The sequence below is a fragment of the Haemaphysalis longicornis genome, unplaced genomic scaffold (genome assembly GCF_048455015.1).
Source record: "Haemaphysalis longicornis isolate Haplotype H1 unplaced genomic scaffold, Haemaphysalis longicornis Haplotype H1 scaffold_1, whole genome shotgun sequence".
NCBI classification, from domain to species: domain Eukaryota; kingdom Metazoa; phylum Arthropoda; class Arachnida; order Ixodida; family Ixodidae; genus Haemaphysalis; species Haemaphysalis longicornis.
In genome coordinates, this window is record NW_027526203.1 from 394248198 (window position 1) to 394267619 (window position 19422).

Genomic DNA, 19422 nt, shown 5'->3' on the forward strand with positions numbered 1-19422 from the left:
TCCCCCCAAACGATTACTTCAAGTGTAGTCACTATATTTCTTTTGAGCCGAGCCCAGTTTTTTACTCTCAGTTAGCGCCCATTTCCTGGTAAATCCCCTGAGTGGGTATGAGCCATTCTCTTGGCACCAACCAACCATCTCGTGCCACCGCGCCAGCGTTGCGAAGAACCTCTGTTCGAATGAGCAGCGCATCTCGCATAGCGACGTGATCAACGTGGTAAGCTGTGTGACTGGCGGAACGGCATTCGAAGTCCTTGAAAAGGACGTTTCTCTTCTCCGCAGCTGCGCCGCCGCGTACTCATCTAGGAGAGCCGCCACCCGGTTTCCTTAGACGGCGGCCAGAGGACCCGCCGGTGCCGCCACGCCAACCGTGGTAGGCCCAACCGACGGACTCTTGTTCCTGTCATTGCCGCCACCCGGCAGTGAAGAGCCAGACCCGAAGGCGCCAAAAGGCAAGTCGCTTCACGAAGAAATTTTTAGACACATTAGGAAAGAAAATATATAATTGTTGGGCAGTTGCATTGCGCGCGTGAAACGTTCGCACTTCGTGATTGATTTGATTGATTGTAGGGTTTAACGCGCCGACGCAACGCAGACGATGAGGCGCGCCGTAGTGGAGGGCTCCGGATTAATTTTGACCACCTGGGGATCTTTATCGTGCGCCGAAATCTCGTACACACGGGCGTTTTTGCTTTTCGCCTCCATCAGAAAAGCGGCCGCGCGGCCGGGAATCGAACCCGCGACCTCGTGCTCAGCAGCGCAACGCCTTAGCCACTGAGCCACCGCGGCGGGTGTTCGCACTTCGTAATACGCAATTCTTTAACATGTCTTTAACAAGTCAAGTTATCTTTAACAATTTTTCTCTTTAGTTCCATGGCTTTGCTCTCTTATAGTAGCGCCTGAAGCATTTTTTGCAGGTGTTCGGCAGGCTCACTTAGCAAGATTATGTCGTCTGCAAATCTCAAATGGCTCAACTACTCCCCGTTTATCCATAATCTTATGTTTTTTCTGTCAAGCGTCCTGACTACCCCCTTCAGATATGCTGTGAATAGTTTTGGCGAAATGGTATCTCCCTGTCTAACGCCTTTTCGGATGCGGAATTTGTCGCTTCTTTTGAGAATTATCCTGTCCGTACATCCTTAATTTATGTCGTCTAGAAGTCTTATGTAGGTTTCTCAGTGTATTCCCAGGTCTTTCAATGCTTTCAGCACTGCTGCGGGGTGCACTGCATCAAACTCTTTTTCATAGTTCATAAATGCCATGTAAATGGGTTTGGTGCACTCTGCGGATTTTTCTATAACTTGATTGATGACATGAATGTGATCTATTGAGTATTCTTTCCTAAACCCAGCCTGCTCACTGGGTTGTTGGCAATCTAGGCTATCGCTAATGCGGTTAACTATTACTTTGGTAAACAGCTTATATACAACTGAGAGTATACATAGGCTGATGGGCCTGCAATTCTTAAGGTCTTTGCTATGTCCCTTTTCTTGAATCAGAATTGTAGTGGTGTTCTTCTAGGCTATCCGCACTTTCAATTTCTTTAAGCATTCTGACAATAGTGCAGCAAGCTTTACCAGTACGATATGTCCTCCCTCCTTTATGCCATCTACGGTTTAAGACCTACGTTTATGCCATCGCCACCTGCAGCTTTTTCTCTTTTCATTCCCTTGAGGGCATTTTCGACTGCGTCTTTGGTTATTAGTGGGACTTCGCGAGCTAAGCTTGCATACTGAATATGTGCTCCTGGTCTAATGCCGCTGGCGTATAGCCGGGTGTACAATCGCCCTGCTACTTTCATTATTTCGTTCATGTTTTTCGTTGTTACCTTACTCATACCTGAGTGCGTACATTCTGTCTTTGCCGATATCTAGTTTTCTTTTAGTTGCTTTTAGGCTTGCTCCTGTTTCTAGCGTGACCTCTATCACTGCCATGTTGTACGCCCGAATGTTAGTTTTACATCTGCTAATCAATTTCGAGACTTCTGCTAATGTAGTCTGATCCGCATTACTCGAAACTTTCGTCTTCTTACGTTTCGCAATTAATTCCTTCTTTTTCTGAGTTAGTTTTCCAGATTGTTTTCTATATGTTGCTTCTCCTACAGCTGCTGCACATGCTATTATTTCCGTTCTTAGGTTGTCATTCAGCCTCTTTACACACTCCTCCTCCTCCTCGTTTAGAAGCGCGGATTTGTTTTGGGGGGTTAATTCCTATTCCTGCGTCCTGTCTCCGACTGATTTTAAGCTGGATTTCTTTCTTTTTACCAGTTTCCTTCTTTCCCTTTTGAGGTACAGCCTTACTTTGCATCTCATCATCTTATGATTGCTGCTCGGAATCTGGCGTAGCACCTCTACATCCAGCACAATTCCAGGATTGCAACTACAAATTAAGTCAAATTTCTTTTTTTCTTCAACTGTCGGGACTCTTCCATGTCCATTTCCTGATTGTCTTTTTTTTTTTTTCATTTGCAGAAGAATGTGTTCATTACCCTCAGGTTATGCCTCTCTGCAAATCCCACACGTGCGTCACTTCGACTGTTGCGACTTCCTATTCCAAAGTTCCCCGCTGACCTTTCTAGTATTTGCTTCTTGCCTACATTTGCGTTGAAATCTCCCATCACAATCGTTAACTGTGCTGTTTCCTTTTTCATTGCTGATTCGACGTCCTGGTGGAAACTTTCTGAGGCATCATCCTCGTAGTTAGCAGTTGGTGCGTATAGGCTTGAACTATCTTTAACCTGTATCGTTTGTTTATCTTGATCACGACGACTGCTACTCTTTCGTTAATGCTGACGAATTCCTCCACGTTCCCCGCTATTTCTCTGTGAATTAGGGAACCTACTCCACGCTCTTTCCTTTCTTGAGGTCCTCCATAGCACAGAATCTGCCCGCTAGTGAGCTCCATGAAGCCTTCTCCTGTTCGTCTAACTTCACTTAACCCTATGATATCCCGATGATGTCCGAGAGCTCCTCTAGTAGTACAGCTAAGCTACCCTCACTAGACAAGGTTCGCGCGTTGAACGCTGCGAGGTTCAAGTTCCAGAGGCGGCCTGTCCGGACCAAGAGATTCTTAGCACCCTTTGCCGTACTGCCGCCCTGACCACCCCCGTGGTTCGGTGCTCTACAGCTGCTGGGGACTGAGGGCCGAGAGTTATGTTGGTCAATCATTGGAAGTGGGGGCTGACTACTACACCAGGGTGGCCAGATCCTTCTCTGTTAAGGAGTGCTGTTTGGGTATCAAAGAGCCTCACTAGCGTGGTTGCAGCTATCTAGTTTAGCCTCTCAGGTATCCGGGATCATGGTAACTTCCGGAGCAGGCAGCCCTCCTCCGCACCTGCATCAGTTGAGCTCTGGGAGACGGGAGAGGAGAGCAGAAGAAAGAGGAGGTAAGGAAGAGAAAGAACAAGACAAAACGAAAGAAAAAGAACAGAAAAAAAAGGAAAAAAATAAAAACAATCAACGAAGGTAGTAAGCCCTCCGCGAATGCACGATATACATGTTTCCACTAATCCGCGATCGGTGTATCTTCCTTTCTTCCTTCCACGCAAAGCGCCGCCTCGTATGAGGAAATGAACAACGTAACATTCGAAGCCTGCCTACATCTTATTGTGATGGTGCCAGAGAAAGAAGCCCCTACGCTGTTGCAGCAGCTAAGGAGGTATGCGTCAACAAGCGGGTTCGTTCGCAGTTGATGCAGGTCGTTGCACCCAAATCTAATGCGACAGGCTGCAAGCTCGCACAGAATGTTTTTAAACCGGCTGCATAAATGTATTGAGAGAAGTTGAACGTGCAAGTGAAACGGAAGGAATATTAAGCCGCACTGGCTGACGGTGGTCACTCACGTTTCGCCGCTCACGAGCAAGGAGGGGTATTCGTGTTCTACTGTTACGTTATATCGATATATGTCAGCAAAGTGGGCGTTCGCAGTTAATGGCGGCCTGAAAACGACACCGTAGCGCGTGTATCTTCGCAAAACATCTGCTCTTAATCAGCCGGTTTAAATCGCAGATGGTGCCTGTTACTACTTATATAAGGGTGACTTCGAGAAAAAAGTTTGCAGACTATTTTGCGGTACTATTAACAGCTGAGAGCGGGCACGTAAGGTATACGGCCGCGAGTGATGTTCGTGCACAAAGAGAATTGGCTTGAGCAGTGATGCGGGAATCGCTCTTATACTAGAGAAATTGGCAGCCAGTGGTTGTTATTCTGTCTTCCAGGGCGATCAAAGGAAAGCGTCGTGCAGGGAGCGTTCAATTAGCGGCGTTCAGTTCGCGGGCTTTCAATTAACCAGCGTTCAATTAGCGGGCGTCCTTACGCTGCGTCCTTACGATGCGGTTTTTGGATCGACATATCACCATCCACTGCGGATAAGGAAGGGAAGAATGCCAGTCGTTGCTGTTGAGATCACCTCTCATAGAATCCCCCGTGCAAAACCTAAATACACTGCAACGGATTAGGATGTGTTGCGAAGTTTCCATCTGCTACTCTCCGCCGCGGGCAAACACGTGTACTTAGCTAAAGAGAGGCGAAGAGGTGAAAACTTGGGGTTAACAAGGCATTGTGGCCGTAGAGGAGGAGGCGAGGCGGTTTCACGACAGGAAGCGAGTCCGATGCTGCAGCGTGCGCGCAAAGACTGTTTGGCTGGGCGCGGAAGGAAACCTTGATCAACTTACGGCGCTAAATTACGTCAGCATGCAGACTGGCACACGCCACAGCTTCCCTAGAATCAGGGTTCGGAGCGGGTGGTGTGCACCTGTTCCACTCCCATGCCGTCACTTTCAGGTGTCACGCCGCGCGCACTATTGTACAACTTTCGCGTTTCCAATTGATCACCTAGCGATTATAAAAGGCTGGCGGCAGTAATAGATTCTCATCATTGTACATGATTAAAGGGGCCATGCAGACAAAAAACAAGTTGGCTTTATTCGAAAGATTTCATGTTTTATGTGCCCCCAGCGCTTGTCCGGCAGCAAACTAGGCCGTATTCACTGAGAAATTAATCAATTTAGGTCAAATGTTCATTCTCCCGCCAAATCGTGTTTTCGTTACGTCGTCTATGAAGTTACAGGGTCGGGTGTTCAAAGGAACTTTTAGTGCGTCATTAGACCCTGCAGACTTGCTGACCGTCAGTCCTCTCAGATGGCGCTACCATGCGGAACCGCAGACCGTTCTCCGCCGTTGCTTTATTTTTGACCCGATATGCCCCTGGCTTGTTTTAAAGCAAAGCTTTCTACCTCTACCAGCCAACGGTTCTTTCGCGGCGTGCGGGACAAACTACCAACGCGGCGGAAGCGGCGGCGGGGGAAAGGGGGGTGGAGTGGAGGGTTTCACTTACGAAGCACACTGTAGATGTAGCGGCGAATTTACCCAGCGTTCCCCGTGCGGCGGCGCTTGCTCGCCGGCGGGCGCGTCGGAGTTACGGCTTTGTCGTCTGCTTTAGCCACGGTTGTTTTTGGCCTGTTCAAGCGCAGCTTCGCGTCCATTGCGCACTTCCTTCGCACGGCTTGATTAACTTACTTCCGGGTTACCCAGTTACCTCCTGGGTAACCCGGACCCAACGGAATTAAGTGGTCGTACGGCAAACATACGTTAAGGATTGGTTTGCAGTGCGGGAAAACAAAATGTAGAGACTATATACAGAAATCTGGCCGCTAAAGAAACGCTAACTTTTGCGCACTGCTTGCCCCGCATGGGACTCCGTTTTCTAAATTGGTGAATACCAATTCGGTTGTGTTTTAAGAGGCCAACAACAGGCGAAAGGAGCAACTGGTTCTGATAAATAGCTTTCTCGCAATTCTCAAAGTTGCTAAACCAACTAGTTTAAATCGGTATAAATGGGAATCACTAAGCTCACAGGCCGAATTGTTTCGGTGTCTGCGCTTGTGTCGCGCGTTGGTGTGGCCCCGAGTTAGCACATCAGGATGACTAGGTTCCGCTGTCTCACCCTTCGAAACACGCTCCTCTCCGTTTTCTTTCTGCCGACGCACGCCTGGGCTATAGCGGCCGCGTCCGCCGCTCTAGCCCGGCCGTGGCCGATGCTGCTGAGTTCGGGACGCCGACCCCGCGATTTCCAAGTAATGGCTGGCAGAATCTCTGGTTTCACTCCTTGTAGAGCCACGTGTGTGAATTCAAGTAATGTCGCATGGGCAATTGTTGTGGGTGTCTTTTAAAGCTTTGCTTTCAAGTCACCTTCACAGCGTGGATTGGAGCCTTTTTTTTTTTCTGCTACGCTAGAAAGTAATCGCTTCATAAAACATGGGGTGCGCTCTACAAACAGGGTCACGTAAGATGACGTCGCTTACGCCAATCGGCCAGTGTCGTGTAAGACAACTACAAAGCGGCGGACTGCTGTGCAGCCAAAAGAAGCGTAGTGCGCCCAGCACCAACAGCAGTTTGCATCGGTACTTCAATGTTTACGTGTCTTTTCCTAACTTTCATTGTTTACCCCAACATTCTTACGGCTGTAAAATGAATATGCGTTACATTTAATCGCAAATAGTTCGTTCGGAAAGCTTATAAGCCCTGCCCAATTTGCGTCTGTTTTTACCGGCGTCAGCCAATCGCACAGCTAGGCATATATATGACCTCATAGGTTCTGTTGCGGGAAATGAGCTAGTGGGTCGCATGGCCATTTCCTTTTCCCTAGTTATATAGCTTATTTGAGCGAAGTGTGCGTTAAAATTGCTATCAGTATAATTCAAACGAGGCAATCTTTCGACTGAACTAAACTTGTGTTTTGTCTGCATGGCCCCTTTAACCATTATTGTTTATTGCAGGGCTAGGAGTATCAACTTCCACCTTGCATCACAGTAATCCATTATTCACTAAATGCTCTAAACTCGGTCTCGATGTACACTGTAAAAATATTTACACCCTTAAGGGAAACCTTCACTCTAACACCCGCACACCTCACAAAAAACACAAGAAAACATTATACGGTATTTTCTTGCGTTTTCGTCAGGGTGTAAGGGTGTGTCATAGTGAAAATTCCCCCAAACTAAGGGTGTAAATATTTTTATGCGTACCTGCCTTATATTTTGTTCACTAAGAAATTGAAATTCCGTATTTTCCGTTCTGTAAGTCGCACTTTTGTATAAGTCGCACCCCCCTCAAAACGGCAGTTTTTCCTAAATAAAACGTATAAGACGCACCGGTATACAAAAGGCACTTGTTAATATGGTAAACTCACAGAGGATCAGTTCGTTAGAAAGTGCGGCGAAAGTACATGGTTGCGGCGGCCGCCGCCTCTGAACGCATCCTCCGGTAAGCAGTGCTAGACACGTGCATCTACCGTCGAAAGTCTACACAGAACTTCTCAAAAATGGTGTATTGGTACATCCAGATGGCATGTACCTACAGACGGCGTTTAGGTCAAACCATCGAAGCCTTCTGCTATAGAGCTGTGTCTCTTAACGTGCGCTGACAACACGCAGCACACAGGCACCTTTTCGAGTACGGACCGCGCACGGCGGCCACGTACCGAATTTATTCCATACATAAGTCGCACCGGTGGATAGACGCACCAACGAAAATTTCAGAAAAAAAAACGCAACTCATACACCGGTAAATGCGTCTTGCAGCCAATGACGGATCCAGAGGTGGGCCCTTCCCCCCCCCCCCCCTCCCCAATACACCTGTTCTTCCCCCTTGCTGTCCCCTTTCATACCCATCTCCACCCATGCGTTTCATTCGCCAGCAACGTAATGTTCTGTGCATGGCTCCGGGCTCTTCATAGGCGCACTTCGCACCGTCTCACATTTCACCCCCCCGCACACACGCCGGCGGCTCAGTGAGCAAAGAAAAGCGCCGGAAATCTGTGCAACACCTTTGGTCTCTTTTATTTGCCTGTCCAGCGCAGTTTTGAGCAGCTCCTGGCAGTCCAGGACTGCCCCCGCGTAAGGCAAATGAAATATGTGCAAATGGGCAAATGAAATGCAGAGCCAGTTTGGAGCAGTTCTGAGCAGTCCAAAATGACAAATAAAAGAGACCTCTTAGTTCGCGGGCGAAAGCGACGGCGAAGCATCAGAATGTTGCTACAGGAGCACTGGAACACACCTCCCCCCCCCCCCCCCCCTCCAAAAAAAAAAAGGCTACACGTTGCACTTTTCTTTTCGTAACAAAAAGATGGAAACGATGTCTGACGTCATGCCACACGGGGTCATTTGGAGAAATTTGAGTGATTGCTCCTTTCGGATATTCAAAAAGGGTTTTAGTGCAAGTACTGCGCCCTTTTTGGGCCGGAAAACGCTGGCGGCAAGCCCGAACCGGTGCCTCTTCAACAGCTGGTTTCCAAGTCACGAACGCAGTTCAAGAAATTGCTAGGGCAGAACGGTAGCCTGACTACTCACGCAAGAAAAGCATCACTTGGCTGCTGTGAGTTCAGGGAAAGAGTTTCTCCAGCGAATTAACGCGCCTGAGATAAGCGTAGAAAGCCAGCCCAACGCCCATCTATTGTCTCAGGTAAAAGAAAATCGGCGAAAGCTGGTGCCAGTCATCAATGCTATCATTCTTCCTGGCCAACAAAATATTCGTTTTCGGGGACACCGAGATGATGGGGCCCTTTGGAAAGATTGTGAAATGAATTTTTCTTCTTTTCCTAACGAAGGACATTTCAGGGAACTTTGAAGTTTCCGGGTTGAACGCGAAGACAAGGAGCTCGCTGGACACCATACTCGTTCCTCACGCCGGGAAACGTACATCAGCAAGACCATTCAGGACCAACTTATATGCTGTTGCGGCGATGAAATCAGCTCTATCCTCACAGAAAGAGCTAAAACTGCGGTTTTACACAGAAACATGTTTGATGAGACTACGGATATTGCCCAAGTCGCAACTAGCGCTGGTGTTGCGCTAAAGGCTAAAGGCGTACTCCGCGAGGACTTCCTTAAATTTATCTCTTTGAAAAGGTCATCTGCCGAGCACTTTAGGACAATGAATCACTGCCCACGAGCCGACCATCACAGGTAAAGATCTGCGGCGCACTGTTCTCGCCATTCCACAAAGGCATGGACTGAATTTAAAGAACTGTGTCGGCGTTAGGACAGATGGTTGTAGCACTACGGTGTCTGAAATGAAGGGAGCTGTAGCAGAGATTCAAAGAAGTGCACCGCATGCTCTAGGATGTTCATGCTACAATCACGCACTTTATTTATCAATTTCGAGATCAATTGAGGTGCAAGATATCCGGAATACTGTCGGTGTGATAAAGGAAGTACCCGCATCCTTCACAGCTTCGTCTAAAAGAAATGAAGTTCTCAAACAGATGTTTGGAGGGCAACTTACAGGATTCTACAAAACCCGATGGGTGGAACGCCATGAAAGTGTTTAGCAGTTCCGAACCTGGCCTCTCCGGAAGATTGTCGAAACGTTAGATAACATTGCCCGCTGTATAGGGAACGCCAGAGCGCCTCCAGAGTTGCGACACTTCTCGCTGCGATATCTGATAGTTGTTTCGTTATTGCTTTGGTGGTCCCAAATGATCTTTTGGCACACATGTACCCACTCAGCAAGGTGTTTCAAATGCCACAGACACTAAGACGGCTCAAGACGCTGTACAGGACACGCTGACAGCTAGACTGCGGGAAAAGTGACGTTTGAGCGAAAACGAATTTTCTAACATTTTTACGAGGTCACTGCACTCGCTTAGGATATCGGGACAAATTCTCGCCTGAAGCACACACCGAAAAAACAGGCTTGCTCCCAAAATATGTCCACAAGTGACAGTACCACTTACTTCAGACACTGTCTACGTGCTTCTGTTGGACAATGTGATCGTGGTCATTATCCAAAGATTTCCATCTGAGACGCTGGATATATTCCAGCTCTTTCCTGTGTTGCCTTCCAATTTAGTACATACTAGTTGTACTTCCTAAACTAGCCTCATTTGCAGCAGCCTTGGAATGAAATATGGCTCGCATGCCCCCGACTAACCCTGAACAGGCGTTCTGCGTTGAGTCCGACTTGTGGTTTGCGATGTGGTGCCGAGAAAATGAATGTGGCACGTGCATTCCGTCGACATCCATTGAGACCTTCGGCGCTTGCGATAAGGACATTTTTCCGTCTATTCTCAGACTCCTACAGGTCCTGGTGACCCTGCATTGCGACAGCAGAAAAGTGCTTTTCAACTCTTCGTAGTCTGAAGACGTGGATTCGGTCCACCATGTGCGAAGATAGATTGTTAGGACTTGCTTTACTGTGTGAGCACCGGGACATTTTCGTCGGCGTAAATAATGTAATTGAGCGGTTTGCTCCTGGTGGGAACGGCTGATTGCTGCTATCTCTGTAATCCGTCTGTAATGGCAAACTAGTGGCTGTAGATTGACTGCTGTTGTCTTTGTAACCCGTCTATAAAGGAAAAAGGAATGGCTGTAGATTAACTTTCTTGTGTTGGGTGCGTTAGTTTTATGCCTCCTTTTTTATCGTTGACATCTATAATTTTTGCGTTTAGAAGCCGAGAAATTTATTTTAACTGTCTAGTTAGGCACAGTGACGCTGTCTGGTGCTTGAAAGATCCCGTGTCTGTCTGAAAGTATGTCATATGCCATACTGGAATTTTTAGGTGCGGAGTACCTTAGGACCACACAATGTCCGTCCGCGTCCGTGCGCATAGCATTTACAATCGCAAAAAATCACACAGACACCGGCAGGATTCCAGCCTGTGTCTAGACCAGACAGAATTACTGTCAGGCGCCTTACCCATCGGGTTACAACCGAGAGTTAGTACCCGAGAGTCAAACGGCTTACTCCCTCGCCTGTAACGGTACGGAGTACCTTAGCATCCCCCAATGTCCGTCCGCGTCCATCCATGCGCACACCACCATCAAGCGAAAATCAAGCGAAATTCGATTTCAGCTGTTAGTTGCAGTTTCATTTAGGGAATAATCAAGGTGAAACTCACGGCTCAAATCGAATGACGGTCGGGGCGCAAATCAGATGTCACTCGGGGCGCAACTTGGATGTCATTTCGAGTCCCCGTACTCCGCACCCTCGCCATCATCCATGGAGTGGAGATGCAGCCATTTTGTTTGCACTTTTTTGGCGTTGTGGTTCAGTCGCCGACGCTCCTTTTGCACTAAATAAATTATCAGAACAATGTAGACAGACTTCTCTTGCTTTCTGCATGACATTTCCCTCCGATACATAACAAATACACAGTATACAACTCCTTCCTTACTCAATGTGTGTCGAAAGATTGTACTTTCAGCTCTGAGCACTTAACGCCAGAAATCACAACGGACGTCCTGGGATTTGTCTTGCAGACAAAATAGTCCACTGCGACTGTAACTGACCAGTGGTACGTGCACACTGCGTACTTTTTTCCCCTAGTTTCTTTAGCACAAAAATAGCTCAGCGCATTCGCAATATCATTATGTAGTGCCGCAAGGTTTGTTTTCTTGTACGCCTTTAAAGTAAGCCTGCTTGGGGTATACAGGTGTAGGAAGCAGCACAAAAATAAATTAGTATTTGCGTGGATTTCTTCACGGGGTAACTTTAGCCTCGCTCTCCGCGCATTCCCGTTCTCTGCCCCCCCCCTTCCCCCCTCCCCGCCCCCCCCCCCCCCACCTCCCTGGTTACCCTACCCGGGATCCGCCCCTGCTTACAGCCCTCGTACAGCAAACTTTTTCGTGAAACTCTAGCTATGTCTCATACCCTATCTCTCATACACCAGATTGATTAGTATTTCAAATTTTTTGCTTCTCCTCAGGCAAAGCTCCAGCTTTGAGGATTTAAAGCAGTACCAGAGACACACGGACCGTGAGACCAAGAAAACACTGCGGAAGTTGATACCGCGTGGTTTCAAAGTTCCAGAGGGCCTCTCCCCTGGTAAGTACATTTTGTGTTCGTGACTGGTAATAACTATTTTATGAAAATACGAGAGCAATACTCAATACGTAGACTGCGTGCTTGCATGTGGCGCTGATGGCACTATTGATCCCGCACCAAGAGCTAACCCACCCTCATTATTTTCTATATTTGCTCCTCTTCTGTAGAATGTTTACAGTGAACAGTTACGCCTGTCTAAACCAGACTGCCATACTGGACTTTAGCGCACGTGAGTTTCGGTTTCCGCCGTAGACTGGCATGCTCCGTTGGGAAGTGTGTCGTTCGTAAAATATGAAAATATTCACAACTTAATACTGTCGCCGCAGTCCTAGCTCATGTACGTCGCCGCGACATGGAACAGAACGTTCGCGGAAGCACTCCATTGTACGGACACATGCGAATGCCCTGGCGCACCGCCATCACTATAGCGTAGCTCGATCGTTCACTCCTAACATTTCCGATCATCAATGATATGTTTTATCCCACAGGAAAAAAATATTGGTTACCGAATTATAGTCATTATGCAGTGACTTGCCCTGCACCTGCCTTCTTCGGAATATCATAAATTATCGCCATCAGAATTATCATCGTTTACCGTTATGACAGTCATGGGATCTATATTTTCCTTCGATTGAGGCTACTATTTTTTTAATACTTTTCCCGCAGCCTAATTGTGCTTGCTAAGCACCATTCCGAGCCATGACTCGCGGCTGATGGTGATAACCGCTTGTAAGCACCAGGACAGCACAAATCGAGTTCACTTCGCTCCGAAACATCCTGACCGACAACTATACCGATAAATCTGGACACCTCCCTTATAACAGTTAGAAAATGATGCACACCATGTCTTTTTTTTTTTCAATCACTCACACCGCCGGCAGTGGGTTAGACAGCTCCCACTCTAAATTTAAATTGTACCGGGCATGACCCCCTGGGTCTCTAGTTAAGAAAGTAAAGTGGGAATGAAGGGAATCAAACGGAGGGATTACAAGTAAAAAGGAAAACAGAAAACGTTTCAGCCATTTAGCTGCCATGCGTTGCACTAGTTCATTATCATTATTCCTTGAACACCATTTATTCGACTGTCACGCTTGCTGGCACCCGCTGCCCTCCTACATGTGGCTTGTTGTGGCGCTACAAACTTCAGCAGCCACCTGCCGCCTGCAGGATTTTCGCCGGTGACCTGCACTCATTGCAAACCTTTTTTTGTTTGTTTGTTTACTAGGCGTTCATTTGCAGTGGTCCACCTACAAAAGCATGGCTGGGGCATTATTCAATGCTTCTGATCACTCCTGACGAACATGACCCGAGCCTTTTCTGCAAACGAGAGTATTCATTTCCGTTGACAAATAGCATTTCGCGGCCCCCTTGAACATAAAGAGTGGCCTACCGACGCGTCGGCGTTTCTGACTGGAGCAAGGTCACTGTAGTACTTGTTCAGTTATTAAACCAATCGCTACTTAAAAATCTTCATCGTGATCAAAATTTAAATCTACGCGAGTTCATGCTTTTGAACGTTGTGGAATATTCGATGACTAGACTGCTTTAAGAAGCTGCACAGAAGTGTCTGAATCATCATAGAAGTACAAATATTCACATCATAAAATTATTTTTGCTTTATTGGTAGGCCTGCCTGTTTCAACAAAATAAAAGCACTGAACGATGGATTGATTGATTGAAATATCCATTAATAATTTGGGATGAATTCCATACTCATGAATTATTAATCAATTATCTGAGCGTTTGGTTGGGATTAGTAATACAATCATTTGAATTTATCTATTAATTAATTAATTAATTGAATAATCAACGTGTTGGTTAATGATTGAAGTAATTAATTAAACTGGTGATTCCTTGTGTGATTTATTGATTGATTGATTAAACACGGGAAGTAAAAGTGAATCAATTACAGTTCAGTTTGTCACTTTGAAAGGCCACATACGTATGAGGTGACATTTAATACCAATACGAATATCAGTATTACTACCGGTAAAGCCAAGCACAGAGGGCCACAAAAGGCAGAACTTTCGGCACCAGTGAGGCTTGCGTATTCAACCTGGGACCAAAAGCATTTGAATTTGCATAATTCCAAAGCTTTCCTTTCTGCTGTTAAGTTAATGTCAGCATAAAAAAGTATAAAGCACACTGATAGTAGTAGTCATCGTCATATCCGTCTATATCGTCGTCTTCCTCATGCGTGACAGGTGGGCCCGGATCGTTTGTCCGCAAGCTTTCACCTTTCTCCAAATGTGGAACGTGTCAGCACGCTCTAGAACCGACGGCAACCGGCTTCGCCAACTGAGCGTCTGCAGCGCGAGCTGTCTTGTGCTCCCCCCTTGAAGCGCGGTCGCACGTCAGCTGTTTTCTTGGTATTTTTGCGAGGCCACGCGCAAGCCTGGCAGACGTTGGGCGCTCCTCGTGAAACGCGTGCTCACGAACGGGGAAACAGCAAGAGTAACTATGACGTCGGCTTTTTTATGACGTCGCACCCATTACGGCCAGCAACAAACACGCGGCTCTTAAAACCAAAATTGGCAGGAGGTTCAGCGCATCATGCACTTCCCCTCCAGCTTCTATGTCGCCCTATGAATATGTAGTCTTTGTCAAAATTTTCTAGGCCACGGCTCCCGTGGCCCGAGCAGGCGGCTGACCGAGCAGGGGCGCTGCGGTCATCGCTACCGGCTGGTTGCGCTGCTAAAGAGGGCGAGGACTACATTCGCGATTGCTTTCTCTCTGTAGCAGGCGCGGCCACCAAGTGCTGCGCGCGGTCAGTTTTTCAGCGCAGGCACTGCGCAGCAGGTGGCGTCATGGAGCATTCAGTGTGAATTTGGAACCACGCTATTTCCATAAAGTTTCTTACAATATACACTAGAGAGGAATCTGGCGCTAGCGTCTATGCGGCTCACATCAAGGTCGTCTGTGTCGTCATGGGCCGCCATTATACATCGCGCTCGCCTTAGTTTCATCATTGGCTTGGATTGAAACGTTTTAGTGACCACAAATTTAAACAAAGTGCCACAAAAGCGTGAATAGTGTGCAATTCTGGAAGTGGAAAATAAAAACAGGCTGTTTTAAAACTAAGGAAAAAGGAAGTAAAGCGTATTTTTGCCGGACGATTGGGCCTGCTATTCCGCATGCCAAGGTTGTAGTTACGAACAATGTTAATATTTGAAGGGTAACTCATTAGAGACTGATTTTATTAATTTTACCATTATTTCAAATAATAAGTTGTTTGAAGAGTTTCGAAAGTTTTTTTAGCGTGCCTATGAAAACGTTGCCTTCGTTTTGAACCGGCGCACCGACCGCCAGCTAGTTTAACAAGAAACAAGAAAACGTGGCGTAAAACAGTCGTGGACGATGACAAGATAGGACGCATACAAGCATCCGTATCTGCCGTATCTTTTCTTCGTCGAAGTGCGTTTTGTTTCTTCTTTTCGTCGGCTACAAATTTCGCGGCGGCATATTTATACCGGCTTGGTCATACGTCCTTCGACTGCGGCATGAGCCACGTCAGGTGCGATGACGCATTGCCTGCTGTTTCACTGAACACGGCTACCACAGAAACGAGAGGATTTCGGCTTCCTTGTAGCTCGTAAACGTGTTAATGCACAGTGAAGAAATCAAATCCCAAAAATCGCTTAAGAATCTAATTGTCATGTTAAGCCGAAGACAAAAAGGGGGGTCTTCCCATGAACCCCCACGACGACATGGCTTACGAGGCGCAGTTTCCTCTCTAGTATACTTACTAAGAAACTCTATGGCTATTTCGTGCCCAGCCGCGCACCGTCCAAACTTTTTCATTTTGTTTTAGACGGAAAAGAAATGGTGTATCCTGCGATGAATATTTTATGCCTTCAGAAAAAATCGTCAAGAATCAACGGCGCCTGCTCCGCAAGAAGGTTTCGGTCGCTGTCTGAAACAAAATGAAAAAGCTTGGACGGTGCGCGGCTGTGCACGAAACAGCGTGGTTCCAAATTCATCCTGAATCCTCCATGACGCCACCTGCTGCGCAGTGCCTGTGCTGAAAAACTGGCCGGGCGCCGCACTTGGTGGCCGGGCCTGCGACAGAAAGAAACGCGAACGTCCTCTTCACTCTATTTAGCAGCGCAACCAGCCAGCACCAGCGACCGAAGCGCCCCTGCACAGCCAGGCCAAATACAGGAGGCGATGGCCGCGCGCCTGCTCCGGCACGAGAGCCGTCGCGTAGAAAATTTAGGCAAAAACTCTATGTATCTGAAAAACATTGCCCATACCGACTTAACATTGCCGCCGTGTTTGAGCAATCGCTCTACGGGCGCATCTTCGTCTTCATATCAAGCATCACGGTGGAGTTACTCATGTGTCACGTAGTCCGAACATTCCCGGGCGGCATAAGTGCGACCATTCCCACCCCGGTGAGCCACAAGTAGAGATGCGGAATTGCTGGAAGTTCCGAGTGCCCGTAAACAAGTTTTTTTTTCAGCCTTTTTAATCGCAATTCTTAAACAAGCAATAATTGTAAGGTCGTGCATGTGTAATAAAGAAGGGGTGAGGTTAATTCAACTTTATTTATCAACAAATTAAGTACACACAAATTGATTCACGAAAGCAGTCGTTTCGTGCCAGGTCAGCGCAAGCGCATCACTTCCCACTTTGGTTCGGAACTGACCCTGTATTTCTTTTTACCTGCAACTCCGAGTGCAGACGAAGCCCTGAACTGTTTCAGCTCTCGTGGCGACCTTGGTGAATAGAAGAGCAGGAGGTAGACGCTGCGGGATTCACAAGACTATGGGAAAAGCGAATGCTGCGTTGCCTCCCCCAGTGCAGCCAAATTGCATAAATCTATTGTGCGCATCCTCAAGCACAATTCTTGCCACGTATCAAATGCTCCTTTGACCTACAAGTGCGTAGCTAAAGCGAGTAAGAAGCTTCAACTTCTGGCGGCTTCTACGTTACAAATCGTTGAAGAAATTGGTTTTCCCTTTGGTGTGTTGGACAGAGATCTACCAGTGTTGCACAGTTTTCGAAAAAGAGACCAAAAAACGAGTTTTTACTTTAATGTTTTTTTCAGCGCCTCCTCCCCCGCTAGAAGCCATCCGCTTACTTGCATGTGGCCACCGACGACATCATGCTGCAGCCACAGTCTGGCGAGTGCAGCAAGTCCGTGTCGCCCTCATCTGTGGATGGTCCAGAATCCAGAAAGGACACCACAACTGCCCTCTCCATATGCAGCCACTTCAGCCATGGGCAGCTGGATGCAGTCAGTGCCTGGCGAGCGCAACAAGCCCGTGTCGTCCTCATCTGTGGCTGCAGGTCCACAGTCCAGAACGGACGCCATAATCACCCTCCCCGAAAGCAGCCACTTCAGTCATGTGCAGGTCGAAGGGCTACCGGACTGAGCTTCCGCTGAACCCGGTAGGGTTTTGTGTGCGTTGACCACGTCAAATATTGGCAAAGTGACACATATGGTGTATTAACGTGGTATCCCCAATACTTTTTATGTATGTTGTTTCTATTTACTCCAGCGTAAAGACATTCAATAAAACTGCTCCAATGATGCCTAGTTTAAAGTGGCATGGATGCGAATTATCCTGTGTTAAAACGCTACATACTGGCAAATTAAAGTTCAAATATTCAGTTCATTGTTGAGTCTGGTTGTGTATATCCCAGGGAACCTTCTTTTATTTACCTTCAACTTGCCCAACGATATTAATGTGCAGAACGCGCAAGTGGCATTTTCTAGGGATCATCCCGATATTGATACCTCCATCCTGGCTTTCGTTGTGAACTCGGCCTACGGCACACTTCACGAACGCCGAACGCCGAGGTCCGTGGTCACTGTAGTGTGACGAAATTAGGACAGACAATGTGTTTGCTAGCGTTGATTAAGAACTTTCGAGGCAGACGTGCCTAAGGCGTTCATTCGTGCATAACTATCAGGACAGAGATTCGTACTTAAGACCACCCCGAGGTTCACCGTTGCCTGGTCCGCGCCAACCAATCCTATCACGACATCACCAAAAGATCATTGCACCAACAACCACGGACCGTTGACTTCGCGTATGGGACTCTCGTAGAGGGTAATTCTCTGCCGTAGATCTCTCAAGGTGTGATTTGCCGCCTTGGCGTACCACGAATCCACGAGTTTACAAAGCAAACCACTTGGCGAACTCTCCCGACGCCCTCACATGTACCTGGAATGGGTACACGCCTCGTTAGTTGAAGTTTTTTCCCTTCGTTTCCAGGTGCAATGATTACCGACTCAAGCGGCCGCATGTGCCGCAAGTACCGCATGCGTGACTCTGCAAGAAGCCACCAGCCTAATACGACGCATCTGAGAAGAAGCACGGCGGCCGGAGACGACCGCTGAGGAAGCGACGGTATACTGACGACGACTACCACTCAACCAGCGACGAGGCTTCACCGAACGGCTATGGAGAAATTTGACTAATAACGTATAATCGATAATTGACAATACTAAATCGAAATACAACGACGAATTTTGGTGCCCAATGAGTACGTTGGTGGGCCAATCCGGCGCAATATATTGTATTGCACACCTTTTCAAAACTTCCCGCCATTGCTGAACGTTGTAAACATCACTTTAGGCGTAGGCATTTATACAAAAAGGGACCAAGGAAAATTGCGACAAGGCATATACTCAAAAAACATTGAAGAAAATAGCCCGTTAATGAATGTCTCGATCGCTGGACATTATAGCATCAATGCAATAAATACGGTATGGGTTCAAACGAAGGTTTTTAGAACGTGTGGACACGTGCATCAACCTTCCGTACGCTCTCGCGAGTTTAAAATGTAAGAACATGGGTGTCCTTAGCTTTAATAGGAAAAGCAGACGAATATCTTGAACAGGGAAAACTATACACAATGGTTTCCACATACAGGTCGCATGTATCCAGTAATCCACAGTAATCCCCAGGGGCTGGGAAAGCTTCATTTTATGCATCTATCACGTTTTCGGCGCGTGAAGCTGGTGTCGTTTTCGCTATGGATATTGGGACGTTGAACGTTTCCTTTCACGTCTCATATTTCTCCACGCACTCGCCCCGGCTCGCCGTTCTTCAGAAGAGGCAACTACAACAACCAATATTACAGCCCCAAAAATGCCACACTCCAGTTCATTTCAACCCAGGTATGCCGTGATAAAACCTTCGCGTTACGTCGATTCCCACCTGTGCATGGGATTCAATTTTTTTCTCTTCCTCACCTGAGTTTTTGTTTTGTTTTTTAATTTGTATTCCCTGCGTGGCATGTTGGTATTTCTTCCATTCCTCAATACAACTGATGCTTTCCTTAAATTGCGACACATTTCCAAGATTGCTGCACCTGAAGCACAATTTTTTGGGTTACAGGCAGTTTTGCTTGTGTGCCAGCATTCTATAATTGCTGCGTCCAGTAATTCTTTGCGCCTTTGTTTGACTATGCGGAAGAACACTTGCGCGTTGTCATTTTGCCTAAGGCCCAATACGAGCGCTACAGCCCTGCAGCAGCAGATTGTTGTGCCCGCGAAGTCAGCACAAGAAGCTGTGCTAGATACTCGCCGATTGTGGTCGTGTGCTGGGGCGAAATGCCATAGGTGCATCCCCTTATACCTCCCGAC

The 19422-nt window shown here is 47.3% G+C and overlaps 1 long non-coding RNA gene across 2 annotated transcripts; it reads left to right on the top strand.

Moving 5' to 3' along the window:
- Window positions 1-287: 287 nt before the first annotated feature.
- Window positions 288-19149, top strand: LOC144155312 (uncharacterized). 2 transcript variants are annotated; one of them, XR_013319550.1, is made up of 4 exons: window positions 288-452; window positions 11704-11822; window positions 16873-17216; window positions 18047-19149. It is a non-coding gene; the product is annotated as an uncharacterized LOC144155312 (long non-coding RNA). The 2 variants fall into 2 exon arrangements; XR_013319549.1 differs by lacking the exon at window positions 18047-19149 and having other exon boundaries at window positions 16873-17412.
- The last annotated feature ends 273 nt before the right edge of the window (window positions 19150-19422 follow it).